This window comes from Syngnathus scovelli, chromosome 6 (genome assembly GCF_024217435.2).
Source record: "Syngnathus scovelli strain Florida chromosome 6, RoL_Ssco_1.2, whole genome shotgun sequence".
NCBI lineage: Eukaryota > Metazoa > Chordata > Actinopteri > Syngnathiformes > Syngnathidae > Syngnathus > Syngnathus scovelli.
Window position 1 is genome coordinate 7,535,796 of NC_090852.1, and position 24,833 is coordinate 7,560,628.

General features: G+C 43.5%; 16 non-coding genes across 16 annotated transcripts; 4 read left to right on the forward strand and 12 right to left on the reverse strand.

Annotated features, from left to right (window-relative positions):
• Positions 1 to 24: 24 nt before the first annotated feature.
• trnav-aac (transfer RNA valine (anticodon AAC)) lies at positions 25 to 97 on the reverse strand. Its single transcript has one exon. It is a non-coding gene; the product is annotated as a tRNA-Val (tRNA).
• Positions 98 to 462: 365 nt separating this feature from the next.
• On the forward strand, positions 463 to 534 carry trnad-guc (transfer RNA aspartic acid (anticodon GUC)). Its single transcript has one exon. It is a non-coding gene; the product is annotated as a tRNA-Asp (tRNA).
• Positions 535 to 644: 110 nt separating this feature from the next.
• trnav-cac (transfer RNA valine (anticodon CAC)) lies at positions 645 to 717 on the reverse strand. The gene has a single exon. It is a non-coding gene; the product is annotated as a tRNA-Val (tRNA).
• Positions 718 to 1,142: 425 nt separating this feature from the next.
• Positions 1,143 to 1,216, reverse strand: trnav-uac (transfer RNA valine (anticodon UAC)). The gene has a single exon. It is a non-coding gene; the product is annotated as a tRNA-Val (tRNA).
• A 527-nt stretch (positions 1,217 to 1,743) lies between these two features.
• Positions 1,744 to 1,815, forward strand: trnad-guc (transfer RNA aspartic acid (anticodon GUC)). Its single transcript has one exon. It is a non-coding gene; the product is annotated as a tRNA-Asp (tRNA).
• A 539-nt stretch (positions 1,816 to 2,354) lies between these two features.
• On the reverse strand, positions 2,355 to 2,426 carry trnad-guc (transfer RNA aspartic acid (anticodon GUC)). The gene has a single exon. It is a non-coding gene; the product is annotated as a tRNA-Asp (tRNA).
• Positions 2,427 to 6,837: 4,411 nt separating this feature from the next.
• Positions 6,838 to 6,910, reverse strand: trnav-uac (transfer RNA valine (anticodon UAC)). The gene has a single exon. It is a non-coding gene; the product is annotated as a tRNA-Val (tRNA).
• A 539-nt stretch (positions 6,911 to 7,449) lies between these two features.
• Positions 7,450 to 7,521, forward strand: trnad-guc (transfer RNA aspartic acid (anticodon GUC)). The gene has a single exon. It is a non-coding gene; the product is annotated as a tRNA-Asp (tRNA).
• Positions 7,522 to 7,631: 110 nt separating this feature from the next.
• Positions 7,632 to 7,704, reverse strand: trnav-cac (transfer RNA valine (anticodon CAC)). Its single transcript has one exon. It is a non-coding gene; the product is annotated as a tRNA-Val (tRNA).
• Positions 7,705 to 7,805: 101 nt separating this feature from the next.
• Positions 7,806 to 7,878, reverse strand: trnav-aac (transfer RNA valine (anticodon AAC)). Its single transcript has one exon. It is a non-coding gene; the product is annotated as a tRNA-Val (tRNA).
• A 365-nt stretch (positions 7,879 to 8,243) lies between these two features.
• Positions 8,244 to 8,315, forward strand: trnad-guc (transfer RNA aspartic acid (anticodon GUC)). Its single transcript has one exon. It is a non-coding gene; the product is annotated as a tRNA-Asp (tRNA).
• Positions 8,316 to 8,425: 110 nt separating this feature from the next.
• On the reverse strand, positions 8,426 to 8,498 carry trnav-cac (transfer RNA valine (anticodon CAC)). The gene has a single exon. It is a non-coding gene; the product is annotated as a tRNA-Val (tRNA).
• Positions 8,499 to 8,600: 102 nt separating this feature from the next.
• On the reverse strand, positions 8,601 to 8,673 carry trnav-cac (transfer RNA valine (anticodon CAC)). The gene has a single exon. It is a non-coding gene; the product is annotated as a tRNA-Val (tRNA).
• A 433-nt stretch (positions 8,674 to 9,106) lies between these two features.
• Positions 9,107 to 9,179, reverse strand: trnav-uac (transfer RNA valine (anticodon UAC)). Its single transcript has one exon. It is a non-coding gene; the product is annotated as a tRNA-Val (tRNA).
• Positions 9,180 to 9,279: 100 nt separating this feature from the next.
• trnav-uac (transfer RNA valine (anticodon UAC)) lies at positions 9,280 to 9,352 on the reverse strand. Its single transcript has one exon. It is a non-coding gene; the product is annotated as a tRNA-Val (tRNA).
• Positions 9,353 to 10,323: 971 nt separating this feature from the next.
• trnad-guc (transfer RNA aspartic acid (anticodon GUC)) lies at positions 10,324 to 10,395 on the reverse strand. Its single transcript has one exon. It is a non-coding gene; the product is annotated as a tRNA-Asp (tRNA).
• Between the last annotated feature and the right edge of the window lie 14,438 nt (positions 10,396 to 24,833).

Genomic DNA, 24,833 nt, shown 5'->3' on the forward strand with positions numbered 1-24,833 from the left:
CTGACAAAAAGGTTCAAACCAGCTTGTTTCCACCCAGTCTCGAACCGGGGACCTTTCGCGTGTTAGGTGAACGTGATAACCACTACACTATGGAAACTTGTCTGACTGTCGAATGAGAGCCGTATTGCAAAAAGTGGCATCGCGGACTGGCACCGGAGCCGAACTTTTTCAAATGTGCTGACAAAAAGGTTCGAACTAGCTTGATTCCAACCGATTTCGAACCGGGGACCTTTAGCGTGTGAGGCGAACATGATAAGCACTACACTATGGAAATTGTCCTGGTCACACTTGGTGAGCTATCTTGCAAAGAGTGGCATCACGGACTGGCGCCGGGCCGTTTTTACTCTTGCGTGTTAGGCGAATGTGAACTACACTGGAGAACTCTTTGGTATGACAGTGTCAGTGTACCTTTACCTGCTGGGTATCTGCCACTTCCACTGCGCACTTGTGACAAAGAAGAGCTCCTCGTTAGTATAGTGGACAGTATCTCCGCCTGTCACGCGGAAGACCGGGGTTCGATTCCCCGACGGGGAGACTTATACTTTTGGAACTGTTGTGCGAGAGCTGGCTTTCAAAAAGAGGCATCACGGACTGGAGCCGGAGAATGTTTTTCAAATGTGCTGACAAAATGGTTCAAAACAGCTTGTTTCCACCCGGTTTCGAACCGGAGACCTTTCGCATGTGAGGCGAACATGATAACCACTACACTAAGGAAACTTGCATGACTATTGCATGAGAGCCGTCTTTCAAAAAGTGGCATCACGGACTGGAGCCGGAGAATTTTTTTCAAATGGGCTGACGAAAAGGTTCACACAGCTTGTTTCCACCCGGGGACCTTTCGCGTGTTAGGCGAACGTGATAACCGCTACACTATGGAAATTTGTCTGACTGTTGAATGAGAGCCGTATTGCAAAAAGTAGCATCGCGGACTGGCGCCAGCCATTTTTCAAATGTGCTGACAAAAAGGTTCAAAATAGCTTGTTTCAACCGGTGACCTTTCGCGTGTGAGGCGAGCGTGATAACCACTACACTATGGAAACTTGCCTGACTGGTCTCTGAGAGCCGTCTTCCAAAGAGTGACTTCACGGACTGGAGCCGGAGACAAATTTTTCAAACGGGCTGACAGAAAATTACACGTGACATGTTTCCACCTGGATTCGAAACCAGGGACCTTTCGCGTGTATGGCAAATGTGATAACCACTACACTATAGAAACTTGCCAAGCCGGTGTATGAGAGCTGTCTTTCAAAAAGTGGCACCACGGACTGGAGCTGGAGAAATTTTTCAAATGGGCTGACACAAAATCCACCGTTTCCACCCAGTTTCGAACCGGGGGACCTTTCGCGTGTGAGGCGAACATGATAACCACTACACTATAGAATCTTGCTTGCAGATTACATGAGAGCCGTCTTCCAAAAAGTGGCGTCACGGCCTGTCGCCGGATACAGCTTCACATGGGCTCACAAAAAGGTACGGCCGGTTTGTTTCCACCCGATTCCGAACCGGGTACCTTTTGCGTGTGAGGCGAACGTGATAACCACTACTCTATGGAAACTGTCCTGGTCACACTTGGTGAGCTATCTTGCAAAGAGTGGCATCACGGACTGGCGCCGGCCCGTTTTTACTCTTGCGTGTTAGGCGAATGTGAACTACAGTGGAGAACTCTTTGGTATGACAGTGTCAGTGTACCTTTACCTGCTGGATATCTGCCACTTCCACTGGGCACGTGTGATGAAGAAGAGCTCCTCGTTGGTATAGTGGTCAGTATCTCCGCCTGTCACGCGGAAGCCCGGGATTCGATTCCCCGACGGGGAGAGTTATACTTTTGGAATAAATTAATGCGTGTGCGTGTGTCTCGACGGGATCACCACTTTATTGTGGTGAGACACTTTGTGCGTCTCCATAACCCCGAGACTATGTCGGCCGGAGTCTCGCACTCCTGTCAGGGTCACCCAAGCCGTCTTTTTAAAGAGCTAAAATAGAGAGGACCTGTAAACATAGTTATTCAAATTTTTATATGAAAAGCCTATACAATTGTGTTAGTTGCAGATATATTTGTGAAGTCTCAACCAGCTCTGTGCAGTGTGCTCTCCAAACTCCAAATCTACCAACATCATAGTTCACTTCAATTCCGACGAGGCACCATTTCTGTTGTGAATATGTAGTAACAAATGAGCAAACTAATTAAATAATGAATTTATAATTCAGTTAATGGGGTGGAATTCCACTGCCTGCAGTTAACACAAACTGTCACACAAAAACCAGTGCACTTGGTACATAATAACTTTGCTGCAAACACGTTAACACACTTTGGTAGACAACATACCCAACGCTAGTTCACATGAAGAAAATTACTCCCCGTCGGGGAATCGAACCCCGGTCTTCCACGTGACAGGCGGAGATACTGTCCACTATACTAACGAGGAAGTCAAAGAAGCCAACTTGTCACTAGAACTGGGCGCGTAGTGGAGTAAGTTATATCGCACTACATTTCAGAGAAATCTCAAAGTGTTAATTTAATACCACACCACCTGCTTTTTTTAAAGACACATTATTCACTCCATGTGAGGCCAACGGTTTTGATGAAATGAGACACATTTTGGTTACACCTTTTTTGTTACAAATTGTTTTTAATACATCAAATGTATAGCGATTCTTCCCCCCCCCCCCCCCCCCAATCTTCAATCAATCTTGAAGGCACTTTGCACAATTTTGCTACAAAATCAAACTTGTAACCCAACGCTACATCTCGACTCCAAAGTAAGCCCATCGTTAATGCTAATTACATATGGACAAAGTGCACCCTAGCGGCCTGCTGGCTACAAAGGGATCAAGAATTGTCCCTGCATGTTACGTCACGAGATCTCTTGTGTGCAGGAAGTGTGTGTGTGTGTCATAACTTGTCATTGTCATTTACATTCAAAACGGTAATACATTTAAAGCAGACATGGTGTCCAAAGAGAATCCTCAAGGTGGCAAGCGGCACAAGGAGGAAATCTATCTATATTGCTCAATTGGAACTTTTTCCAGTTTGTTATTCACCATCTATACGCCTGTGAGTCTACACCACTGAACTCATGGATGCACTTGCTGACAATGTAGGCAGTAAACACTAAAAATGCTGCATAAACACCCTTAGTCACTGATGAGCAAGCTCCTCAAAGTCAGACAGCTGCTTCATCTGCTCCACTTGCATAGAATGTCTTCTCACAAGCTTCTTCTTGCACTTGGGTCCACCTCTCTTTGGTGTGCTAGGTGCTACTGGAGCTAAGGATCGAATACCGCTGGCCAAAGTCTTGCTACTGGCGCCAATGTCAGGAATGGGAGGGTTGGGGTTGACATTGAGAGGGGGCAGGTGGCCCGGCCTTGTGTGGGAGATGTGATCAAGAAGCAGGGTGCCAGAGCCTCTCCTCTCCAAGAGGCCTGGCGGACGCCGGCGGACGGTGCTGGGTGAGGACGTGCTGGTGTTGCTGTCCAGGGACTCTCTGGAGCTGGTCAGTATGGCCAGAGGGGAGGTGTTCATTTTCCGTCGCTCCATTGGCACCTTGGGGGAGTCCAGCATGACGGAGTCGGAGTAGAGCTGGGAGTCTGAGTCGTAGTGGTCGTTCCCCAGTCGCCGCTTGTGCATGGTGTCTCTCAGACTGGGATGGCCGACGTTGGCGCACTCCTGCTCGGTGGGCACGGTGCTGCGTCGTGCCAGAGGCTGGTGCTGGCCCAATGATCTTTCGTAGGCTGCTTTTGAGGTTGGGGGAACCGACAGCGAGGTTGTTATTTTGCAGCCTTGCTCGCCCACCAGTGGTAAAGCGATTTCTTTGCCATCCACGCTGCTCTGCCGAGATAAAGTGGCCCGGACTGGAGCCGGAGAAAATTTTCAAATGGGCTGACGAAGAGGTTCATACGGCGGGTTTCCACCCGGCTCCGAAACGGGGACCTTTCGCATGTTAGGCAAACGTGATAACCACTACACTATGGAAATTTGTCTGACTGTTGAATGAGAGTCGTATTGCAAAAAGTGGTCTGATCTTGGTTTTGGCTTTGAACCTGTTAAGGTCAAAGAGCCTGCCATCAGTTCTGTACCAAATTGGGATTCCGTGTGGTAGTTCTTCGTTTATGAGGTGGAGTATGGCGGCAGTGAAGACAGAGACCAGGGTGGGTGCAATGATGCATCCCTGTTTGACCCCTGTCTCTACAGTGAAAGGCTCATTCAAGGAGCTGTTGTTGAGCACTGTGGCTGTCATTCCGTCATGTAATAAACGCAGTATTCTGACGTATTTATCCGGGCAACCATACCTCGGAAGGATGCTCCATAGGGCCTGGCGATCCACCGAGTCAAAGGCCTATGTCAGGTCTATGAAAGCCATGAACAAAGGCTGTTTATGCTCACGGCATTTCTCCTGGAGTTGGCGTGCTGTAAAAATCATGTCTGCAGTGCCTCTAGCTGGGCGAAAACCGCACTGCAATTCTGGGAGAACTTCCTCAGACAGTGGCAGTAGGCGGTTGGCAAGAACACGAGCAAGTACTTTGCCAACTGTTGAAAGGATCGAGATGCCCCTATAGTTTCCACATTCCGCTTTGTCCCCTTTCTTGAAAATGGTCACTACCAGAGCATCCCTGTGCTCCGAGGGGAGTACTTCTTTTTCCCAGACCTTCAGAAAGAGGGAAAGGAGGTAGCGCTGGAGCTCTAGTCCACCTTCCTTTAGGACCTCAGCTGGGATCCCATCTGGCCCAGAGGCTTTGTTGTTCTTCAGGCTCCTGATGGCATCTTAGACCTCTGCTAAAGTGGGAGGTTCACCCATGTCTTCCCTGATGGGACTCTGAGGGATGTGACTGAGGAAATCTGACTGAGTTGTGCTGTCACGGTTGAGTTGAAAGTGCTCTCTCCACCGGTTGTTTATGGACTCATTGTCCTTCAATAGCTCCTGCCCGTCTTTAGAGTGCAGGGTTTTTTGGCCGCGATGGCTTGGGCCGTAGACAGCCTTGGTAGCACTGAAAAAGCCTCTGGTGTCACCAGAGTCTGCCAAACTCAGGATTTCCAGTGCCCTTTCTGTCCACCAGGAGTTTTTAATCTGTCTCACCCGGCTCTGGACGTCAGCCTTGGCTCTGGAGTGAGCCTGTCTCTTTGATGTGCAGGTGATGTCATTTTGCCAGACACAAAAGGTTTCCCTTTTCTTGGAGATGAGCTGTTCTATCTCTGTGTCGTTTTCATCAAACCAGTCCTGATGCTTTCTGGCCTTGTACCCGAGAGTGGCACTGCAGGTGTCGAGGATGGAAGACTTGAGCAGGCTCCAGTGTTCTTCAATGTCCTCAGGGTATTCCTGATTGAGGCTTTCTCCAAGAGAGGCCTGAAACAGCTGCAGGGCGGCAGTTTTATTCAGGGTCTCAAGGTTTAGTCTTTGCCGGCTCAGCTTCTTTTGCAGTCTCCTCGTCCTCTTGAGTCTGATGGACATCGTGGATTGTATCAGGCGGTGATCTGTCCAGCAGGCCTCTGAATCCATCATGGCTTTTGCAATGCTCACGTCGCGCTGATCCCTGGCTCTGACTATGACATAATCAATAAGATGCCATTGTTTGGAGCGAGGGTGTCTCCATGAGCCCTTGAGTTTGTTCTTCTGGCGAAAGATGGTATTGGTGATGATAAGGTCGTATTGAGCACATTTGCTAAGAAGCAAAACCCCGTTGGAGTTAATGTTTCCAATGCCTTCCTTTCCAATGGTGCCCTTCCAGAGGTGGTGGTCACGGCCCACTCTGGCATTGAAATCCCCCAATCTCGTCCTCCTTGGGGATTTTTGACAATACCTCATCCAAACAGGCATAGAAAGCCTCTTTTTTGTCCTCATCGGAAATGAGGGTAGGTGCATAAGCACTAAGAACTGTTGCCGTCTGGTTGTTGGCCAGCACCAGACGGAGTGTAGTCAGGCGCTCACTGATTCACACAGGGAGTTCAGAGAGCTGACTGATCAGTTGGTTCTTGATGGCAAAACCAACCCCATGGATCCTAGGCTCATCTGTGGCCTTTCCTTTCCAGAAGAAAGTGTATCCACCCTTTTCCTCCTTCAGATGACCTTCCTCTGCCCGTCGGGTTTCTGAAAGAGCAGCTATGTCAATCCGGCATCTTCTCAGTTCCCTGGCAATGATGGCGGTTCTCCTCTCCGGCCTATCACTGGTTACACTGTCCATTAGTGTGCGCACATTCCATGCTCCAAAATTCATGTTTCTGTGTTTTCGACCGCATATTGGTGATCCCTCTGAACGCGGTAATCCAGTCGAGAGGTTTGAGGCAGGCTATGTTTAGGGCACCTTATCTAGCCCCTTCCCCCACAGGGGTGAGCAGAGTGGATCCTAAAAGGGGCTGCTCAGTCGTGGATGCAGCTACCGAAGAGCTCTTCTGCCTCGGTCCAAGAGCCCAACGATCATCTAACATCCACCGCCTGATGTGCCAACTTGTGACTAGGGGCTTCCAGACTTCACAATCCTGCCCCCGTTGCCACTTACCGGTCGCCACAGGACTTTTACGATTCGAAATGAAAGTTAATCCATTTGTATCATAACAGGACAAAAAGGATGTTGGTTTTGGCACTCTACTTCTCATTTATTAACGTTCAGAGCTCTGCTAACTAAAATAAAATAGCTACACAACGCCCAAAATAAGCAATCAACAGTGCTATTCAGGCTTGTTTCCACCAGGGGACCTTTGGCGTGTGAAGGGAACGTGATAACCACTACACTATGGACAGTGTCCTGACTGTCTCACGAGTGCCGTCTTCCAAAAAGTGGCATCACGGACTGGCGCCAGAGACGAATTTTTCAAATGTGCTAACAAAAAGGTTCAAAATAGCTTGTTTCCACCCGGTTTCGAACCAGGGACCTTTCGCGTGTAAGGCGAACGTGATAACCACTACACTATGGAAACTTGCATGATTATGGTGTGCGAGCTGTCTTTCAAAAAGTGGCATCACGGACTGGAGCCGGAGAATTTTTTTCAAATGGGCTGACGAAAAGGTACATACAGCTTGTTTCCACCCAGTTTCGGACCGGGGACCTTTCGCGTGTTAGGCGAACGTGATAACCACTACACTTTGGAAACTTGTCTGACTGTCGAATGAGAGCCGTATTGCAAAAAGCGGCATCGCGGACTGGCACCGGAGATGAAATTTTTCAAATGTGCTGACAAAAAGGTTCGAACTAGCTTGATTCCAACCGGTTTCGAACCGGGGACCAGTCGCGTGTGAGGCGAACGTGATAACCACAACACTATGGAAACTGCCCTGGTCACACTTGGTGAGCTATCTTGCAAAGAGTGGCATCACGGACTGGCGCCGGGCCGTTTTTACTCTTGCGTGTTAGGCGAATGTGAACTACACTGGAGAACTCTTTGGTATGACAGTGTCAGTGTACCTTTACCTGCTGGATATCTGCCACTTCCACTGCGCACTTGGGACGGAGAAGAGCTCCTCGTTAGTATAGTGGACAGTATCTCCGCCTGTCACGCGGAAGACCGGGGTTCGATTCCCCGACGGGGAGAGTTATACTTTTGGAACTGTTGTGCGAGAGCTGGCTTTCAAAAAGTGGCATCACGGACTGTAGCCGGAGAATTTTTTTCAAATGTGCTGACAAAAAGGTTCAAAACAGCTTGTTTCCACCCGGTTTCTAACCAGGGACCTTTCGCGCGTGAGGCGAACGTGATAACCACTACACTATGGAAACTTGCATGACTATTACATGAGAGTCGTCTTTCAAAAAGTGGCATCACGGACTGGAGCCGGAGAATTTTTTTCAAATGGGCTGACGAAAAGGTTCATCCAGCTTGTTTCCACCCGGTTTCGAACCGGGGACCTTTCGCGTGTTGGGCGAACGTGATAACCACTACACTATGGAAACTTGCCTGACTGTCGAGTGAGAGCCGTATTGCAAAAAGTGGCATCGCGGACTGGCACCGGAGAGGAAATTTTTCAAATGTGCTGATAAAAAGGTTCGAACTAGCTTGATTCCAACCGGTTTCGAACCGGGGACCTTTAGCGTGTGAGGCGAACGTGATAACTACTACACTATGGAAACTGCCCTGGTCACATTTGGTGAGCTATCTTGCAAAGAGTGGCATCACGGACTGGCGCCGGGCCGTTTTTACTCTTGCATGTTAGGCGAATGTGAACTACACTGGAGAACTCTTTGGTATGTCAGTGTCAGTGTAGCTTTACCTGCTGGATATCTGCCACTTCCACTGCGCACTTGTGACGAAGAAGAGCTCCTCGTTAGTATAGTGGACAGTATCTCCGCCTGTCACACGGAAGACCGGGGTTCGATTCCCCGACGGGGAGAGTCATACTTTTGGAACTGTTGTGCGATAGCTGGCATTCAAAAAGTGGCATCACGGACTGGAGCCGGAGAATTTTTTTCAAATGTGCTGACAAAAAGGTTCAAAACAGCTTGCTTCCACCCGGTTTCCAACCAGGGACCTTTCGCGTGTGAGGCGAACGTGATAACCACTACACTATGGAAACTTGCATGTCCATTGAATGAGAGCCGTCTTTCAAAAAGTGGCATCACGGACTGGAGCCGGAGAATTTTTTTCAAATGTGCTGACAAAAAGGTTCAAAACAGCTTGTTTCCACCCGGTTTCGAACCGGGGACCTTTCGCGTGTGAGGCGATCGTGATAACCACTACACTATGGAAACTTGCATGTCTATTGAATGAGAGCCGTCTTTCAAAAAGTGGCATCACGGACTGGAGCCGGAGAATTTTTTTCAAATGGGCTGACGAAAAGGTTCATACAGCTTGTTTCCACCCAGTTTCGAACCGGGGACCTTTTACGTGTGAGGCGCACGTGATAACCGCTACACTATGGAAACTTGTCTGACTGTTGAATGAGAGCCGTATTGCAAAAAGTAGCATCGCGGACTGGCGCCAGCCATTTTTCAAATATGCTGACAAAAAGGTTCAAAATAGCTTGTTTCAACCGGTGACCTTTCGCGTGTTAGGCGAACGTGATAACCACTACACTATGGAAACTTGCCTGACTGGTCCCTGAGAGCCGTCTTCCAAAGAGTGACTTCACGGACTGGAGCCGGAGACAAATTTTTCAAACGGGCTGACAGAAAACATGTGACATGTTTCCACCTGGATTCGAACCAGGGACCTTTCGCGTGTATGGCAAATGTGATAACCACTACACTATAGAAACTTGCCAAGCCGTTGTATGAGAGCTGTCTTTCAAACAGTGGCATTACGGACTGGAGCTGGAGAAATTTTTCAAATGGGCTGGCACAAAATTTCACTCCGTTTGTTTCCACCCGGTTTCGAACCAGGGACCTTTCGCGTGTAAGGCGAACGTGATAACCACTACACTATAGAAACTTGATTGCAGATTACACGAGAGCCGTCTTCCAAAAAGTGGCATCACGGCCTGTCGCCGGAGACAGCTTCACATGGGCTCACAAAAAGGTACGGCCGGTTTGTTTCCACCCGATTCCGAACCGGGTACCTTTTGCGTGTGAGGCGAACGTGATAACCACTCATCTATGGAAACTGTCCTGGTCACACTTGGTGAGCTATCTTGCAAAGAGTGGCATCACGGACTGGCGCCGGGCCGTTTTTACTCTTGCGTGTTAGGCGAATGTGAACTACAGTGGAGAACTCTTTGGTATGACAGTGTCAGTGTACCTTTACCTGCTGGATATCTGCCACTTCCACTGGGCACGTGTGATGAAGGAGAGCTCCTCGTTAGTATAGTGGACAGTATCTCCGCCTGTCACGCGGTAGCCCGGGGTTCGATTCCCCGACGGGGAGAGTTATACTTTTGGAATAAATTAATGCGTGTGCGTGTGTCTCGACGGGATCACCACTTTATTGTGGTGAGACACTTTGTGCGTCTCCATAACCCCGAGACTATGTCGGCCGGAGTCTCGCACTCCTGTCAGGGTCACCCAAGCCGTCTTTTTAAAGAGCTAAAATAGAGAGGACCTGTAAACATAGTTATTCAAATTTTTATATGAAAAGCCTATACAATTGTGTTAGTTGCAGATATATTTGTGAAGTCTCAACCTGCTCTGTGCAGTGTGCTCTCCAAACTCCAAATCTACCAACATCATAGTTCACTTCAATTCCGACGAGGCACCATTTCTGTTGTGAATATGTAGTAACAAATGAGCAAACTAATTAAATAATGAATTTATAATTCAGTTAATGGGGTGGAATTCCACTGCCTGCAGTTAACACAAACTGTCACACAAAAACCAGTGCAGTTGGTACATAATAACTTTGCTGCAAACACGTTAACACACTTTGGTAGACAACATACCCAACGCTAGTTCACATGAAGAAAATTACTCCCCGTCGGGGAATCGAACCCCGGTCTTCCACGTGACAGGCGGAGATACTGTCCACTATACTAACGAGGAAGTCAAAGAAGCCAACTTGTCACTAGAACTGGGCGCGTAGTGGAGTAAGTTATATAGCTACATTTCAGAGAAATCTCAAAGTGTTAATTTAATACCACACCACCTGCTTTTTTAAAGACACATTATTCACTCCATGTGAGGCCAACGGTTTTGATGAAATGAGACACATTTTGGTTACACCTTTTTTGTTACAAATTGTTTTTAATACATCAAATGTATAGCGATTCTTTCCACCCCAATCTTCAATCAATCTTGAAGGCACTTTGCACAATTTGCTACAAAATCAAACTTGTAACCCAACGCTACATCTCGACTCAAAGTAAGCCCATCGTTAATGCTAATTACATATGGACAAAGTGCACCCTAGCGGCCTGCTGGCTACAAAGGGATCAAGAATTGTCCCTGCATGTTACGTCACGAGATCTCTTGTGTGTGTGCGTGTGCGTGTGCGTGTGTGTGTGTGTGTGCGTGTGTGTGTGCGTGTGTGTGTGCGTGCGCGCTTGTGTGTGTGAGTGAGCTGGTAGGACATATAGAGGAGAACTGGTGCACACCTGCACAGTGTGAACTGTCCACAGGAAAGGAAGAAAGATCGGTGATGAACAGCTGTCGGATCTTACTCTTCCCCCACCACCCCACCCCCCCACACACACACACAAAAGTGACTGACGTAACGTGCAGTCTAAGTAGGAAGTGCAGGAGTGAAAGGCACAGTTTGGAATACTGACGAAGAACTTTCAGGTGGTGCGTGTTTATTTGTGTGGTGCTTTCATTAGTTATGTAGTCAGTGTGGGTCAGCCATCAGTGGATTCTGACATCTCTCTGTCAAGAACTGGGGATGGAGAAGTAAACACATTTTTCGCAGGGTTCAAAATTGTGAAGGGGGACGATGCGTTTTCAACTGTTATACTTGTTATTCTGATTTGTTAAATTATATTAATTTAGAGTCAATTTTACAGCCTGTTTATGCCCCTTTCCCACACATAATAATGGTTTAGTCCGACGAAACTGACATCAGCGATTGATTACTCGACCAATATGAATTTGGTCAGGTAAATTGCATTCATAGACACTCGCAATGTAAATTGGCTATGGCAGTGTTGCACTTGGTGTGTGCACATCATTGTTTGAAACAACGGGAAAATGTCATCTGTATTATGGGTCCCAAGCTGTATGGCGACTGTAGTAGTAATTTGTGCACCCTGGATGGTCTCTGAAAATATATACCAGTAATTATATACATAGAGGGGGGGAGACAATGAAAACGCGAGTGCTGCCGTTCAGGCCCAAGTTCACATTTTTTTACTTGCTCATTAACAAACATATAACAGTGTATGATAAAAGTGCACTAGTATTTCAAATATTACCTCTTTAGAAAGTCATTCATTTTACTCATGTAGTACTTTGCAAATATCGCCATAACTTTGTAGGATCACAATGTAATAACTGGACTACTCCACTAGATATGTTTTGCGACATTTAGGTGTATAAATCTGGGCTTGGCACTTAGGTACATTTTGATCTAATTTTATCTTGCGCAAACACTTAACATTGTCTAGTGAAAACATATGGCACTTAGCTGGTCACATTCAGAAAAAAATACTGGATCTAAATTATAGTGGACACCAAAGAGGTTGCATAATTGTGCACACCTGGACATTATATCACAATATTGTTTGAGCACATTCGGTTCATTAATTGGACACTTCTGTGCAAAAGTGCTCCCTATGTGTGAAGATTGTCATGTCTTCTCTTATGCACACCCCACATCTTATCTTATTGAATTTCAAGCCTTCCTACTGTGGAAAAAATATACATATATTTCAAACTACAGCATTAAAAAAATCCCTCTACTTATACTAGGGCTTTGACTTTTCATGTTGAAGATAAACAACCTTAATGTGTGTTACTGCAATAAAAAACGGGACACAGAAAAATCTGCAATGAATGCCCAATATTAGATCTTATGTCCTCTTATACTGTAAACACCTGTGAAATAATTCAATGGAAGCCACATTGGAGGAACATAGTAAATCCACACATGATGGAAATATAGAGTCAACCTTGCATGACACTTTCACCTTTGCCTCACTTAGATTTAACATTACTGTGGTCAGCGTGGTTGCATTCACACACAAACACACATACACACATATATAGTGGCTCCAGCTTACCTGAGGCCACAGTTGAAGGGTATAAAAGCAAAGTTAATGTCAAGCTATTATACACAACCCAAACCATTCTTCTGTATTATCCCCCCTCCTCCCCCTCCCACACATATACAACGTATAAAAAGGCACACATAGACGAATACACTATCTGACATTTACTGACACAAGTGAGCAAGGACACGAAAAATTGACCCTTCATCCTTGCACACCACGCCTCTTGGTCAGGTCAGGCTTTAATGATGCTGAAGAGAGGAAGAGGTCCACACAAGCGAGAGGAAATAGATTCAAAATATTGCTCCTCTAAATAAAGGTGAGGTCATTTGCTTTTGGAAGCCGCTACGGAGGGGCTGACGGAGGCGTGCATATTGTGAATGCAGCTTGCTTTAAAAGTGAAATTGCGCAGAAATCATCATGATTGGCAGCAGAGGGCATGGAAAGGAGGGAGAAAGGAGGAAAACAGGAAGGATAAGGCACATTTTGTAAACATTTCATTGGAAGTAAGTAGTCTTCAATTTAAAAAAAAAAAATGAAATTAACAACAGGCATTCTAAAAGAAGATGATGGGGTGAAGATCAGGTTGGGGATGTCTGCCTAATTTCTTTTGATGATTCTATTTACCGTTTGAACTTGGAAGCCGCAATTATTTCTATTAAAGGTCACATGGCAATATATTGAATGACTCAATTAGAACAGGCTTTGCATAAATATTTTTCTCTACTAAGATACAAAGGTCGCATGTAAAGACAAGAGGATATAATAGCAGCAGTATTGTATACTGAAATTCACTATTAAAGTTGCCACTCAAAAATCAGGTTGAACCAATTTTCCCCATGAAAAGTCACGGAACTAGAAATTAATTATCTGCAAGGCCAAGTTGACATCAACATCTTTAGTAACCTCCAGAAACATAAAAATTAAATTGTTGCACATGTATAAAAACATGTTTTTAACTCCAACTGTTTCTGTGTTTTCTGGTAGTCCACAGCATGTTGGTGGTTTGAATATTTCAGTTGCCAGCTGTGTGAAAACTGTGCACCATGCTGGGGCCACACATGTATGCCTATAGTCACAACCTGCGACCATCACTAAATGAGGAGCTACAACATGTCATGTTTTTCAAGGTCTCGTCAAAACATGCACAGTTCAGAACTTTGATTGCTGGTTAATAATTCAAATCACAAACAAAAATCATAATTTCCTATGAATAGCAGCTCCGTTCAAAAATATCTTCATCACAAGATGTGAAATGTTTTTAAATTTCTTGGTTGACATATATATAACATATATTTAACTAACTGCAGTCAGTGTAACTCGTCCAAAGCTCTGCGAGAAGATTCTTTTGGTGCAATAACATGCTCAAGGTTCTATCATTTAAAGTAGTGTTAGTTGTCATGGAGACTGTCACGAAAAAGTCTTGACAGTCAAACTTGTGCTTTGACAAATATGAAGGAGGAGGCAAAGACACGGACTACACATGATAAGGAGATGTGACATGAGCAAAGTGTAAATTGAGCACGCATTGTCGGAAGTTATTGGGCTTGACACCAGTGTAAACAAAGAAATCCTCCCAAGGAACGAGACTCTGAACGCATGCTTGTGTTGTCGCCATGGTACCAGAGGACACACGCCTGGGAGGAAGATTGGAGAAGGACAGCGGCAAGCACACACACCTCTGAGCATGGCGAATTGGGGGTGAGGGGGTACAATGAAGGTGAAGGAAACGTGGGACAACCGTGTGTGTGTGTGTGTGTGTTACACTTGCACAACAATCAATTGGCCTTAGAGAAACACAGCAGTCGCATTACTTTTTGAAGTCTGTTTACCAGCTGGGCAAGATATGGAAGCTAGTCATCGCCTATGTTGCTATCTTTATCTCTGTAACACTCACACAAAAATAGAAAGTTTATGGATCTCCATTGGGCTCCACTGATGGGTGCGGTGATTATCGTCTCTTTGCATATGAGATCTTCCAGAATTTTCTCTTCAGTATGGATGATAAGAAGCCAATGATTGGTTGTGAGTCTATAAATCTTCTGTGTCCAAATATCAAACAGACTGACAGACACACGCATAGTCAGGTTCTTAGTAGCCTTGGGCATCCAGGACCCTCTCACATTAAAAACACATTTATGGAGCCCAAAATGCTCCTATGAAAAGCAAAAACGACACGTGGGATCCGCAACAGTCAATTCAAGCATTTCCTCCACTTACTTTATTCCTACTTAACTTTTCATACCGTTTGAGTTTCCTCTCAGCTCAAAATCTTGACAGTGGCTCTCATTAATGTCTCTTCTATCTTGTCATTTGTCCACACACACATATACACACACACTTACGCACGCACGCACGCACACGCATGCACACACACACACACACACACGCGCACGCACACACACGCGCACACACACACACACACACACACACACACACACACACACACACTTTGGGTGTTTTCCACCCTCCTATTTAGCTCCTCATTATTTTCCTCCCTTGGTTGGCCTCCATCCGCTTTGTAGCACTCACGCTGCGTTTCCCTGCAGCCACTGTCTCGGCCTCAGCCTGTTTTTACCGCTTTCTCTCCTTCGATTTGTCGATCCTCCACTTGTTTTTCTGGAGACAAAGCTCTCTCCCTCCCTGGCCAAACACCAATCCTTCTACTATTTGTTTTTGTCATATGCCAGAACCCTCACCTGTAGATCCATCTTTGCCTTCATTCCTTTTGCATGTCTCCATCTTTTTCTTTTTCATTCAATCACTTGCAAAATTTGTGTTATTACCAAGCTGAGATTCCTCGCAACATAACATCTCCGTGTCCCTTTGACTGAAATTATTACATTGGCAAGCAATTCGTGTTTCAGCTTGCTTACTTGTTACACAGCATGACATGGCGTCGTGTGATCTAAAAAAATAAATAAAAAACACACACATTTTGGTGAAAAAGCCGATTTATTATTGGGTTTAATTGTTACTTTGTTTTTTCTGTTTGTTTTTTAAGCCTCTCAAATTGCCAAATCTCTTTTCTTTTTGCTCAGACAGGACATATTTACAAAACTAACTTTTTAATTATTCTATATCAATAATTAAGATTCTGGAGGGTGAGGTCATCAGACGGGGCCAGTATCTAAAAACAAGCCCATTTCCACAAAACGAGAAATGGTGTGTAATTTTATGTGAGTATGAACACTTGGGAATTATTTTGAATTGTGACAATAATCTAAAATATGTCTGTACATAAACGAGTAGGAGAAACTAAATCACTGTTCAATTTAAGCTACCTTGTAATGGACACTGATCATATATATCTCACAAATACATACATTTTATTCAAGTTGTAATCCAAGAACGTCAAATCATGCATGGTCAAAGTAAAGCCATTAACTGCCAAGAGCTCCCAGTGTTCCTTCCCTGTTCCCTGATCTGGCTCCTCACTTTAGCCCTTCGCAATGCATCTCAACCGTATTGGAAGCTGCAAGCAAAAGCGGCAAGGAACTTGCAATGATAAGTGTGTTTCATTTCAGACCTTATTGATCAGCACAGCTAATAATAGCAATTTATTTACCTCTTTGTGAAGGTGTCCAAAGGGGAATGTGGACATTGTGCTACAAATGCATGTACCATAATACTCCGGATTATTTATTTCTGACTTCAGTGTGTGCATGGCTCGATAGGTCAGGTGATGTGGTGGTATGTAAACATCAATCTTGTTTTGTTCTGCATACATTTTGTGTACATTACTATCAAGGTAGATGTCATAAAAGGCATATTGTAGTAGACACTTCTGTCTGCCTAAGCCTGAAAAAAAAAAAAAAAGGATGATTTGTCAGGCGGAGGCCATGTTGGTTCTCCAAAGCTGTACGGGGAGCAAGTTTTAGCAAGAAGTTGGACATATATACACAACAATATTAATCAATTTGAGCATTTTTCCATTCTTCTGATCAAAATAAGCAAAATCTATGTGACTTTCTTGTCCTGCTGCCTCTAAAAGATGAACATTAAAAAAAATGTTCTCCTAATCTGTACTGAAATTCGGGCCAACAATTGGAATTCAAAATAGAATAAGAGTTTGCAGCCGCTTTGAAGGCACACACATTTTTTTTCTTCATCATGCATGGGGTCATTCACATTTTGAAAATTGGTTGGATTGTAAAAAAATTCAAGAAGGTATCCCGCTTTGAAAAACACTAACAAGCAACTGCATGCAAGCAACTTTTTGGGAATACCCTTTTCGTTTCCCAACGCACAAATCAAAATCACTCAAATGTTTAGAGTTTTATGAGGAAGAATGTGAACACCTTGAGCTTGGACAGCTTTGGGATGAAAAGGAACAGAGGTGATATGAGCTAGGCCCTCTGCTCTCAAAAATGTTCTTCTGACAGCAGGTGCCTTTGAGAAAAGTGGCGTGGCACAAACAGTCGCCCAGCAAATTAACGCATACAATTGCCTCGGCTCGTGCTTAGCATGGAATATCATGTATTCATGATGGTTAATTAGTTTTTCTTCAGTCTATCTCCCTAATTAGTACATGTGACCACAGTCAACGAGGTTACGAGGATGTGAAACCTACAGCCTTCACGTACTGCTGACTATAATTGCTTTTTAATGAAAGATTGCCATTTTGCCTGAAAGAACATATTTTGTGTATAAAGCTGAGCATTTTATGAAACTCTTAAGGAAAGAAAAGATGACATTTCACTTCTAAGCACCACATGCAATCATTTCTGCTTATTCTGATGTAAATCTCCTCCCCATTTGCTTTTGACTGTTTGGTTGAGGTCAAGGTTTGTAAGGAATGAAACATTTGTGGTCACTTGGGGGGGAAAAAAAATTATCCTTTCTTGCCAACTTCTTTGGTTGTCAGTTTTTTTTTTTTTTTTTTTTTTTTTTACCTTGCCATTTCAATGGAAAACCTTCTTTGTTGAAAGAAAGCGTCAGCAAACATGACTCTCCAAGAGACCTTGGGCATAAAAGACTGCAGCATACAACAGAGTTGGTTTGCGTGAGCAAAATATTCTGTTCAACATCTTAGGTCCTTTAAATTTCTCATGATTTGTGTGCAGCACTTTGTGTCACCATGGAGAAGCGCGTACGCACTAATGAAGCATGATCATTAGCACTGTTTTAATCGTCTAAGCGATGTACAAATGAGAGGTGCCTTGTACTGTTATGAGAACAGAGGTGTTCATTATTTTCTTTATATCGTTCCTATCCATCCAGTGGTTACTGTGTCACTTTTGAATTGATGTACTTTGTTTTTTTTCCCGATACCACTTATCCAGATAGTGTCGTGAACTTGCGCCAATGTAAGCTGACTTTGAGCCAGAGGCAAACATGTTTTGAGAATGTAATAGAAAGCCAGACTATTGAAGAAAACCGAGGAAAACATGCAAACTTCGCATTACTGACAGTAAAGCACGCATAGAGGGATGGGCGGACAGATGATCCAATATCATAGCAAGAGTGTCATTTATTTAGCTCCAACACAAACCTTTAGAGACAATGCTGCTATACCAACACAGGAAACGTATTAATTAAATCCACCAATGCATAGCTGAGGTCAAAAATCATACAGTATCGGTATCAGGAGCAAGTCAGCAAAAGCAAACGTGCAATAATAATGAGTGTAGATCTCCTTTTCCCATTCTCTTGAAATTAATCGCTTTTAATCAACAATGTACTAACACATGCTGCAATTATTTTCCAAAAATGTCAAATTATAGCGTATAACCTCTGCTACCGTGTGTGTGTGAGACTGTATGGTTCATTGTTTTTTTTTTCCCAACAGACCACTCCTGTATTGTCCCTCATATGTTTTTGCCGTCTCCTAACCTCTGTCCAAATACCGCATGCGAGTGTATTTATTGAATGCGGCTCCTGTTAAATGTAATGAGAAGGCCACAAAGGGAGACAGGGAAGCCTGCGCAATGACAGCCATTTTGCCTGAGTCACTTACAGCACTTAGTCACATTGTCGCCTGGCGGTTCTTCCAACAAACATCTAAATGACCCGAGCCACCAATCAGTGTAGTGACATTAGCAGGGTGATTAAGCAGCACCGGGCGACACCAGCGGCACTGCGCATAGTGACGGAGGCATTCGACACGTGTGCACCAAAGGATGAGCTTGGGATCGATTCTACAGTGTTGCTTTTGTTTACACGCAGCTGCACATGACCCTGACTGTGCGACAAACTGCAGCATTGCTTCCCCAGGGTGCGTTTGACCGAGCCCCCCATAGGTGCGTGTCACGACGAACAATCGTTTGTCCTCAAAACATTAAGCCCGGATAGAAAAGTAGCTACTATGTTAATCAATTTACAGTGATGTTACAATCACTACATACTATGCTACAGACATTTTGTATGAAAGACACATTGATCTTCCCAGTGGTGCTCAGTGAGTGAGCATGTGCGCTTTGCCCTATAGAAACACACACGCACGTATGCACACTACACAAACACGCACTGACATTTAACAGAATTGCAATTCCCTAATTCAGTGCCTGGCCTGATCAAAAAAGTTAATTGGATTTTTGATGTTTCAAAATTCTTGGAGTGACTAAATATTGGATGTTTTTTAATTTGTAATATATAATGCTTTGACGTGTGATGGGCTGGGATTAAGCTGCTTATGTTAAATAAAAACGTGTTTTAAATAAATAAATAACTATCTATATAGCGCATGTGATTGATCTTAAAACAAAGGCTACAGTAACACTCAATTGTTTAAATAAACATAAGACGCATATATCAATTTATTGTATGTTTTGTGTATGTGTAATGAGCACCGATCAATTTTAATGAGGGCAAACAAAGCATGTGGAGCGCCTGCGAGCCAAGGTGTTGTTTTTTTTTTTTACCTTTTACTTTCACTTTAATTGTATTTTCTGCCATCTCATTTGTGGGGCCGAGTCTAAATATGTACCTCCTGGAGCAGGAAACTGAGCAGTCACATATGCATATGTCAGAGTTACAGCAGGAAAATCTAACCTAAAGGAAGCCTGCAGTAATTGGGTCGAGAGGGAAGGTTCCAGCAATAGTATTTAAGGTATGAAAATGTGATGGGAAAAAGAAAGGCTTCGAAAATAGAAAATGGGAAAACAATTTTTCATGAGACTCACTTGTGTGCTCAACATAAAAACATTCGCTTCTTTCTAAACTAGATTTCAGACTTCCTAAGAGCCGGTCTAAATTGCGGCGCAGGTGGTGTAATGCCATTTGGGTGTATTTGAAGATTTGATGTGTGGTGTAAGTCATCATATTTCATTTAGAAATAAAATATAACAACAACGTGGGACATCCCCTCTGAATCATTGTAGAATTAAATTAATTCAACAAATCTTTATCATATGACAAAACAACATTTCAGAGTGGACAAAAGGAAGGCAAAAAAGACAGATTGTTGGAGTGAAAATGGCACCAGTAAGTTGGGGGATACCTTGAAGGAGCAGCACAGTTAAAGAAGACAAAGCATTATTGCGGCTCGGTTACACAGGGACTAGCGGGGCTCCGTCTTTTATACGCACAAGTATACACAGGGGGGTGGACAGAGTGTGCACCTCTGCTGGCACCAGGGTCTTTTGTCTGTGTAAATTAAAACCATTAATAAGCAACAGGGACAAGGGAGACAAGAGGAAGGGGAGATGTGATAGAGGGCAGGATGAAAAGGGATGGAGGAAAGAAAGTGGGGCTTACGGCTGTGGTGTAAAGAAAGATTGATCAGCAAGAGAGGAAGTGGCTTCAAAGTGTACAACAATGAATGGTGTTGTCGTGTGATACGTATAGTGTACTTAAATAGCTGTTTCCCTGACCGGGGGTTAAGAAGATAAAATATAGCATTTGCATACAATAATCTAATGAGATAAGACAGCAGTAAGTATTCTAACAAGACGTTTATTCATGTGCTTGTTTTGGGTGGAGATATTAGAAACATTCTGTCGGTGTACTTTTGCTATTGCACTGACCCTCGTTGGCTTAGCGTAGCCAATGAAGCGCCCTGCGATTGGTTCGTAAGCATACCGCAGTGTACTTGTAGCACAAGCTACATCACCGATCAAGGTTACTGAAATTGCCTAGCAACCGCTGGCTCACCACATCCATACTGTTTTTTTTCGATCCTTTCGTTGTATTTTGTGTTCATTTATGTTCATTGAAATCTGCCATATAGTTCACTGCTTTTGTAAGAGTCTGCAGCCTTGAGTGCGCTCACTGAGCGTTTCAATGAAAAAGCACACATGCACACATTCACACACACACACACACAAACCGGAATGAGTTTGGTGCAAACAAAAGGATGTTAGAGGATGTCAAAGCAATATCTGTCTCCCTTCGCTGTGGCCTACGTCTTTATTTTCAGCTCAAGGACGGGCAAACAAGGCAGAAGAGAATGAACCCGACATTGATGGAGAGAGCTGAATTGAAGAGAAAAGAAAGTAGAAAAGTGAAAGAAGTGATGAACAAAATCACACAAATAAAGCCTGTAAAATGAAATTCACCACAGAATATTTCAAATGTTCGGGAAATGTTCTGTACTGAATGGGAACGCCAGACAGCAAAGTTCAGAATTCAGAAATTCTGACTGTGAGCCAGAGATGCTAATCATCCCAGCGTGCAGCCTCAATGTAAAACCTAATTGGTGACCATTTTTAATCGTGCTTTCTCAAAATTTTGGAAACAGGAACGTTAATGTATTTTCATTCTCTTTAACTTTTTGGTAGTTTCCTTGAATCACTACATGTTTACGACAATATTCTGCCTTAAAATTTTTATATTAAGTAAAGTTTGAACTCAGGTAGTTAATGCTTTCCTTTTTCCATAGAGCTGGCAAAAAAATGCCTTTTGTGTGTAGTTTTTGTGTTTGCATTGTTGTGTGTCTACTAGCAGCAAGCGTTATACTTAGATTGGTTTAGAAGTAAGAAGCTATCTCTTGTGTGCGTACACATAGTTTTGCAACCATTTAATTCTGGTAGATTTCCCATCCTTGCGAGGAGCTTTCCAATTGCTGCAGACAGCTGTTTCATTAGGCCTAATTTAATTATTATTTCCATTCTGCCAACAGCGACACACTCACTCAAAACACAGAGCAAAGCCATTATCATAGTGCGTGGTATGTGCGTATGCGTGTGCTTGTGCGTGTGGGTGTGTGTGAGAGAGAGAGAGAGAGAGAGAGAGAGAGAGAGAGAGAGAGAGAGAGAGAGAGAATGTTGTGGTGCATTTAAAGGAGATAATGTACATTTGGACATGCACACTGAGCTTTGTAGCTTTAATGTTTGTCATTGTGCCTCTTATTCTGCATATTAATTCAGTAAATTGGCGTGAAATTTCACAGCATAAAATAAAATCTGGACCAGCCTGGTATGCTGAGGAACCTTGTCTGAAAGGACATCATAAAGAAGACAGAAGGAGCATAGAAAACTTGGTTAAAAGTATCATCAAATATGTAGGCTGACTTTAAGAATATTTTATCTCTATTGAACTACTTCACCAAACAGGGCTAAACATATTCTCTATACTCTCTATACACGTCTTCTTTTTGTAGACTGCAGGGAAAATTATTTCAACATATTTTAAGATTGGTGTGCTGATCGATCACTATTCACTTTATGGGTATAAATGAAAAAACTACAAATATATAGCAATCAATATCGCTCATTTCACATCTAAGCTTTCTGATCTCCAGCATCTCAACCTGAACAGACAATTAAACTCTCCTGCTTCAACAAATCACATGCAGTGACACAACAAACCAGCCCTGATGCATCCAAAAGTGAACGCAACTCATCTTTTCCTCTCAGTCCGTGGAACTGTGTAATGCAAAAGCCAAACTCGTGCATTCCCCACACGATCGGTGATGCACACGTATGACCCGGTGTGAACCGCTGAAATGTAGACGGAAGGTAATTAAACAGGGATCAGTCTGCTCTTTATCAAGGGCTCTTCACTGCAGGGCTAAATTAACCTTTGCCCTACAACCATGCCACATGCACATACACACACACACACACACACGCACACACACACACACACACACACACACTCCCACACACACGCTTACAAACATTCCTTTAAGCGGAAATGAGTCACAACATTGTCCGTGGATCGCCGTTTGAATCAAGGTTTTTAAATGAGGGAGTAACTGTCCGTTCGAACATGTAAACGGGTTACTCCGAATGTTTCAGAAGCCATAATTTTGATCTTGATCCAAATATAGACAGTGTGTAAATGTAGTCACTGTCAGTATGACCTGACAGTAGTTCATGAATAAAATGATGGCATTCAATTTATGTCTGTAATTTGACCTCGCCCGTGGAAGAAAATAACAAGCCGTTTTGTTACTCGTCATAGCGATTTTGAACATGTTATGATTTTTTTCTAAATGTATGAGAGCCTACCACTCACACCTTGAAAACTAATTAAGCTGTTAAAAATTGCTACTCATTGTGGCCATCTCACTTGCAGCTAGAGTCATCATTTTATTTACTTTGAATAAATACTATCAAGAGTATTTGGGGGTTCAACACATTGGGAGAACTTGTTTGGTCACTGGGTGGAGGAGAGAGGAATCTATCCATCCCACCCAACTAGCAATCCCATAATTGCTACACTCATCTCGGCTTAGATAGTTACCTCCTTGACACTCAGTTCATGTTTTTCCTCCAATGTTTTCAATTAATAACATGTATTTGCTACACTTTAGTGTAAGTGGATTTAGGATCTCTGTTTATTTGTCAAAAAAAAGAATGATTGATGTGTTCTTTTTTCTCTACCAAAAGAAAATACAAAATCTTTTGGGAATGGTGTCCTTTAAGCATCTGTTCTACCTCTGTTGCCGTCTAAAAGGACTTGGATAGGATTTTGTTTCTCCACAGGTTTAAACCATTTGTCAACCTGTTTGTTTTATGCTGCGTTCCGTCTATACCAGATGCTTGTCGACATCAGTTGTTTGCTTCTCGGTGGACAGCTGTTTGCCACCTGTGGAGGGTGGCACAATATAGACAAGGAGGTGAAAGGGGAACAGGGGAGAACAAGAACAACAAAGGGAAAATGGTCAATAAAGGGACATTTTTTTTATCTTGCGAAGGGAGAACAGATGTAACTTGGCGCTCGTGGATTGCCCTGAAAGCCTTTGGATTTGAACAGCAAGCAACTTGCTTCTCTTCTCACTCAAAAAAACAAAAACCTTCAACATTACGTACTGAAATAGATCACACCTAAAGGACAAAAACGCCTCGTGGGACTGAATTCATCGTAAAGACTGAGATTGAAAACTTGAATGGGAAAAGTAATGATCATACCATACCGACTATTGTCTTCACTTATGTTGTCAGTGCATTTTTCCACTCAGAGTTTGACTCGCTAAATCCCAAAGTAATTCAGACTACAGACCCCTAAAACTGCTGAGTCCACAGCTACCTTGTTTAAGAGGTCATATTACCCGGACAGAGCTTAAACAAATCAGAGGTCAAAAGCTTACAAGTGCTGATACTAAGGGAGTTTAGAAGAAAGGCCACGTGAGCAGGGATGGGGAAAAATAGAGTGCTAGAAACAATTCAAAAGTCAGCATATAAAATCATTTGGGCAATTGAGATGCATAAAGGCTATGTTTACGTTTACAAAGCATTCCCCCCAGATTCATGGTGACTGTGCTGCACACCCCACACACTTCCACCCCACGTGAATGCATATACTACTTCAAGTTAGATGTGAAATAAGGATGACCGTGATGGCAAGATTTTAGCTGAAAAGCTTTTTTTTTTGCTTTTCCCATTCTGCCCCACTATTATATGGTGTTCCACAAGGTTCAATTATAGGCCCCCTGATATTTCCATTGTATTAGCTGCCCCTGGGTTCCATCTTAAGAAAACATTGAACAGTTTCCTTTCACTACTATGTGGATGACAGTCAGATCTTGTCCCACTAAGCGAAAAGGACACTTTTTCCTTAAGGCCACTTTTCCTTTGTCTGAATGACAGCAAGGCCTGAATGTCACTAAACTTGTTGAACTTCAAGGAAAACAAAAGAAAAGTTATTTATTTGGGTCCCAGTGGTCCTTGATCTCAATCTGTTGACTTGAGGCCCCCTGGCATCATATTTGAAGCCAACAGTTATGAATTTTGATTTTAAATTGGTCATTAATTTTAAATTGGACCGGCAAATTGGTGCTGTTAAAACAAGCTTTGTAAAATTATTATCTTAGGCAGATAGCTGAAGCAAAGCAACTGCAATTGGAAAAGTTTATCAATGCCTTTGTTACATTTCTTGTTTTAACTGTTTTTA